Raw genomic sequence first — 6369 nt, 5'->3', positions numbered from 1 at the left:
ATCATCTTTTTAGGGATTTAGCCCTGATTCAGTACAACCTTTAAAGGTCTCTGAGAAGCTTTCAAACTTGGAAATGGGGGATCCCTGGGTGGCGCAGCAGTTTAGCGCCTGCCTTTGGCCCAGGGTGCGATCCTGGAGACCCGGGATCGAATCCCACATCGGGCTCCCAGTGCATGGAGCCTGTTTCTCCCTCTGCCTGTGTCTCTGCCCCTCTCTCTCTCTCTCTCTGTGTGACTATCATAAATAAATTAAAAAAAAAATGAAAAAAAAAAACAAACAAACTTGGAAATGGAAGGGGTGACCCAGCAGGTGCTCTGCAGCCCCTTCCCTCTTCCCTTCCTGCAAGCAAGCTCCTTTCCAGGTGAGGCCAGTGTCCTTCAGGGAGCAGTTGGGGCCTGGCTGGAATGGGGCCTCCCAGCCAGCAGCCCTGGGGACAAAGCCTGGGGGCTCCCTGCCCTGCCTGTCACTTTGATACTGTCCTCCTTACGGTTGTCTCCTTTGCTTGCTTCTCAGGTAAAATGCCTCCTGTGGCTTTTGCATGGATGTCATGCTTATTTTCAGTGATTTAGTCTTCCACCCTTTCCATTTCTCCCTTCTTGCCGAGCCATCTTGTGCTTTCCCTCCTTCTGCTTGGGTCCTCCCATCCCCAGCCTCATGCTTTCACAGCAAGCACAGGGACTGGGGGTGACCCCCGTTACGCCCCCCAACTCCATGAGTGCCTCTTCCCGGGCTCTTGGCTGCCTTCCTGCCATTATGGAGAGAGTGAGGAGGGGGATTGTGGTAGCTCAGTCTCCCTCCCCAGAGAGGGCTGAGGCAGGCCCAGCCAGCGGGGGCACACACAGTTTCGCAGGCCTCCTTCCACACCTCTTTTTATGTGCTTTTTTTTTTTTAAAACAATCCCAAGGGACCCATTGCTGCAAATTGCCTGTTAGTGTTTTCCTCTCGTGCTTTCTGTGTGCTCAGCATGTGGAAACTAAGCAGAAGTGCAGAATGACCTGAAAAGAGATCCTAGGCCTCCCTGAAGTGGACCGTGGCCATTGCAGAGAGCCCCGCCTTCCCCTTATCAGCATCCTAAACGGATGTGTAAGAGGGCGTCTGTAATCGGGCCCATGTGCTCTGGGCTTGACTGATGATCAGGACAGATCTTAGATGTTACACAATCGCCAGCTGCTTTGATCTTCTCCGTCCTCGTCAGGATAGCCAGCTGGATAAATAACATTAGTCTACGTGGAGCTTCCTGGACAAATGGTTAAAATTGATAATGTCCTACATTTTTGTAGAAGTGCAGTTGCTTCAGATCAATGGGGCTAATCTTGTGGAAACCGCTAATACTAAGCCTTTTTATAAGACAAAGAGCTTTTGTGTTTACAGGTTCAGATTTGGGAGGTAAAATGAGTTTTCTGGGAACTAAAAATGTTCCTTTTAGAGCTAATGGATTGTGAACATCACAGTGTGGTTACTGAGCTCTTAAAAAAAGAAAGAAAAGAAAAGAAAAAAGAAAAGAGAGCCCAAACAACAAAAGTAATAAAATCTGCATTATCACCACCAGCTTATTAACTTTCTCCTTATGAGTTTTTCAAAGATGACTCCCCTTGACAGCTTGAGAAAAATATACTCTTATGAAACAGCTAATCATTCTCCAGGCTTGCTCTTCTCAGAACACACCCAGGTGGGTTCAGAGCCTCCTGTAGGAAAATGGCTAGGTCACAATTGTTTAGAAATGTGTCTTATAGTTGAGTAAGTAACCTCATCATTAGATTCTTGAGTATAAATTTCTCAGGACTCTACATGGCATGGACTCAACTCACACTCTCAAAAGATATTCCTCTGTAAATGGAGAGGTAAATATCAAAGCCTCATTCTGGCTTTTCTGTAGTTGGGGGAGTCCAGGTGGAAGCAAAGTCTCGTCCAGTTGGGGAAGGCCGATTGTTTGACTTTTAGCGGACCCTTCATCCACTGGGGCCTCTGTTGCCTTGTGCCTCAAATAGGGAATTGGCTGATGCTCCAACTCTAATAATCTGTGCTTCTAATTAGAACAGTGATTAGGAAAGAGGGTTCCACCATCAGAGAGCCCTGGCTTCAGACACCGGCTCCACCCCGACATAGCTTTGTGTTGTTGAGTGCACAGTTAACCTTCGAAGCTTCAATTTCCTCATCTGTAAAATTGTTTTGATAATAATTGATTATCAAATTATTTTGATTTGATTTTGATAATAATTCCTACTTGAACAGGTTGGGAGAACGATTAGAAGAGAGAATTACCTGAGACACTCAGCCTAGGCCCTGACTTACAATATGTGTCAGATGAATGTTACCTTTCATTAGTAGAGGTCAAACTATCATTATATGTGCTGCCGAAGCGAACACGGTAGTGGCCGTGTTGCTATAACAAAGGTTGATCCGTGTGTGGTTTCTATCCTACTCTCATTAAAGTCATCAATTTTTATGGGGATGGATGAATCAGGCGAACGGGTCACGGAGAAAGGCCAAGACTCTTACTGTTATAAATTCCGAGGAAAGGTTGCTATGATTAATATGGCATCAGTGTGCAGCTCCCAGTGTTTGGTGCAAAACAGAAATTAAGTTTGTAGTGTCCACTCTGGATGGCTTGGCATGACCATCCCTGCTGGGAAAGCCAATCCCCCCCTGGCAATGTGGTTCTTCTCCTCGATCGTCTCTGAGCCAGGAAGAGAAAGGTTTAGAAATAATAATCTGCGGCCAATGGTGGTGGCTAATTATGGGGGTATGTACTTTCTAGGAGTGTGTGCCCATTGGGGGAAATGTTCTGGGTCCCAATCAAAATATCACGGCTGATCCCGACCAAACCCACAGTAGCAGAGGACTTTGTGCCAGATGAAACAGATGGCGACAAGACAGGTGGAAGAGAAGTGAGGACCAGGAAGGGGGTGGAAGTGATGCGGGCCAGGAAGGGGGAAAGCCCAGCTGCAGTCACACTTAAGCTAGCTGGGAACACTGGGAAAGCCGTGTGAGTCTTCTCATCTGTGAAATCAGGGTAATATGTGCACCTCTCAGGACAAAATGCAAGGGCTCTGCAAAATCACAGGGCATTCCACAAATGCAAGGCACTTGCTAAAAGATTCCAAATGGGCAAAGCAAAGAAATACAGAAATATGTCATTGGGAGTAAGACCCGCCCTGAAAGATTTCCTTCCTCTGGACTGATTTGAAGTCAACAGTTTCCTGGTTTGATCTTTTCTGGTCTGAAGTGTTTGTCTACCTCATGGCTCCTCCACACATTTGACCATTTCTACCGGGACAGTCAGGATGTCAGACTCCCCTTATCCCACTGCTTAGACCCAGGGCTGCCCAGGCCCCAAGCAGATCTGAAATTGCATTTGTTTCACTCTCCCACCCTCAGATTAGAAGCTGCTCAAGGGTGAGCCCCCTGCTGGCCTCGTTTACCAGGGCCTGGCACAGACTAGAGTGCTTGGCACTTAATAAATACTCCACAAATGTTGAGCGAAAGGATGCATCGAGACACTGGATGCTGGAGTGGCACCTGCAACAGACATAAGCAAATTTTAAATCTTGTTTGTTTGTTCGTTTTTCAAGATTTTTTTTTTAAATTTATTCATGAGAGACACACACAGAGAGAGAGAGAGAGAGAGGCAGAGACACAGGCAGAGGGAGAAGCAGGCTCCCTGCAGGGAGCCCGATGTGGGACTCAATCCTGGGACTGGGATCACACCCGCAGTCGAAAGCAGAGGCTCAACCACTGAGCCCCCCAGGCATCCCAAACAAAATTTAAAAGGCAGAAATTTCAACAGATTGAGGAGGGCTCTGGGAAATATTTCGGAAGACTCCTCTCCTTTACACCCCTTCCCCCTCCCTCCCTAGACTCCACGGAGGAGAAGGCTGCTTATTGCTAATTTAGGATACTTTGCAAACCAAAACTGAAAATAACTTCAAAAGAATGTCACGTCTTAGGGACACTAAATGCCATTGCCAGGAGATGTTGCTTATAGCAAAGTAAAGCACGGTCTCTTTTCCAGTTGCTGTTGCGCAGAAACCGTGGTTCCAGCTGACTAAAATTGCTGCCTGAATGAAGGAATGAGGATCTGCTGGGAAAAGTCGGCTCCTAATGGAGGGCTGTGGTTTGAAAAGGTTCCCACGCAGTGATTTTTTTAAATGCCCATTGACCTAACTGCAGTGGCTGCTTTTCCATCATAATCGGTTATATAATTACCGTGCAACTTTGGCTCTGCCTCTTACAAGACTGATTTAAACTCACCCACCTAGACCAGCACCACTGACCTTTTTTCTAGAATCTGTGGGGCTTATTGGAATTACATTGGCAGAATTAGAGAATCTGGTGACTTCAACCAGATTAATCCTGGGAAAATGGGGCTCCTTAGCCTTCCCAGGCCTGTGAGGATTGTCCGAAAGCCAACATTTGGGATTTGAATGGCTTGAGAAAAATTGAACTTGGTGCCTTAGTAAATGGTTGACCCCAAGTGACTCCCCTCACCCCACCTCCCGAATTTTGACCTTTAGCATTGCATATTGGAGCCTAGAGCATCCGAGAAGCTATGTTAGTCTGAATTCTGTGATAGAAATAACAGAAGCTAAGGCTTGATATCCTAAACAAACAAATGAAGTTTTAAGAAGGATATAGAGTAGCTCACAGAACAGGAGAAGCTGAGGATCTGCTTCCTAAAAGTGTAAGAGAAGCTCTAGGAATTGAGGTGTTAGGAATAATGCCGTTTTCTTTGACCGTTGCGACCAGAGTAAATGATTTGGGACCATTGTGAGTTTGTGTGTCACTTCTCTTGACATCAAAATTCCAGATCAAGAGCATCTTGATAGACCTACTTTCAATCATGTACTCATCCTCCTCTTGGCAAGGTCAAGGGGAGGCCCCAAGATTGACAGTCATTTCTCCTATCAGGGAAAAGTAGTTCTCCAAAGAAAAATCAAGCCTCTTGGTCCTCGGGCACTGTGGCACCCGTGGCTCCCCTCTGGCGGGGGAAGAAGTGGTGCAGTTCTACAGGGAGAGGTGTGGAGGTGGCTCATGCTATTTTTAGCTCACTGTCTTCCAGCTCTACCTCCTATCTTCTCTCTCCTCCAAACCATGAATTAGCACACTAGGCATTGCCACACCAGGATAGCATACGCTCCTCCTCAGGAATAATCTGCGATGTGTGAGCAGCTTAGAATTTTGGAGAAAAAGAAAAGTGGGCAAGAGGAGTGAAATTGGAAACAGAAGTGGGTATATCATGCCCTCCTTTTGAGCTGCCGAGTTGATTTTATTTCTCCTCAGGTCAACACTTTTTTTTTTAAAATTTAATTTGAGAGAAATTCAACTTGTATTCCTACTGCCGTACCTTGAGCTTTTTGTGATTTCTTAGAAGAGAAAACAAAAATACAGTCATGGTCAACGTTTAGTTCCTTTTTCCAGCACTGACCTCACTATAATTTTTATTACATCATATAATTTTTTTTATTACATCATATAATTAATTAGACCACACATAATTTAACATGTTCTTTTGTTGTTGAGATAAACCCCCAAAATGAGATAAACCAAAAGTGCCAGAGGAGTGGGAAAGTTATTGAGCAGAGCCGCCCTGCCCCCACTCCCCAGACAATGTGTTCATTTGAATGTTTGCTGGCTCTCCAATCTTTGATCTCTTCTGTCTTGGGGTTTCCATATAGGTGATTTCTCTGCTGATAGTAGCTAGCAACTCATAAGGCACCCAGGGCTTCATCACATACATCCTGGAGTGGAACAAAACACCCCCACACAGTAGAGCAGAAATCTCTTCCAATGTTATTTATGCCTGTGCAAGTTCTAGTTGGGGAATAGCTAATTCCATTGCTGTTTTAGACATATAGATGGGCTTGTCTCTCGCTTAAACGCACTTAACATTAAAAAAAATATTTAATTTGTTTATTTGAGAGAGAGAGAGTGAGTGGGAGAGAGAAGTAGAGAGAATCTGAAGCAGACTCCACGCTGAGCACAGAGAGAGCCCAACATGGGACTCAACCCCACAACCCATGAGATCATTCCTTGAGCCAAAACCAAGAGTCAGACACTCAATGGACTGAGCCACCCAAGCGCCCTCAACATTTTTAAAAACTTTGGTATGTTTTATACAGTTCAGTGAAAAGTTGATCGAGTTTGATTCATGTTAGAGCAAATCATTATGTTCACTCTGCTCGTCTTTTTCCTTTCAGTTCAAATTACCTACTGTAGCACTGCAAATTTCTCTCATGCCTCTGTCACTGTAAGCCACCAAAGCAGAATGGAGCTGATGTTCAGTGAACACCTGTCACACGACAAGCATTTTGACAAGTGTTTTTGCATATATCATTTCATTTACACTTGTAGTATCTTCGGTGAACATAT

The sequence above is a fragment of the Vulpes vulpes genome, chromosome 10, assembly GCF_048418805.1.
Source record: "Vulpes vulpes isolate BD-2025 chromosome 10, VulVul3, whole genome shotgun sequence".
NCBI classification, from domain to species: Eukaryota; Metazoa; Chordata; class Mammalia; order Carnivora; family Canidae; genus Vulpes; species Vulpes vulpes.
This window is presented reverse-complemented; position numbering follows the sequence as displayed.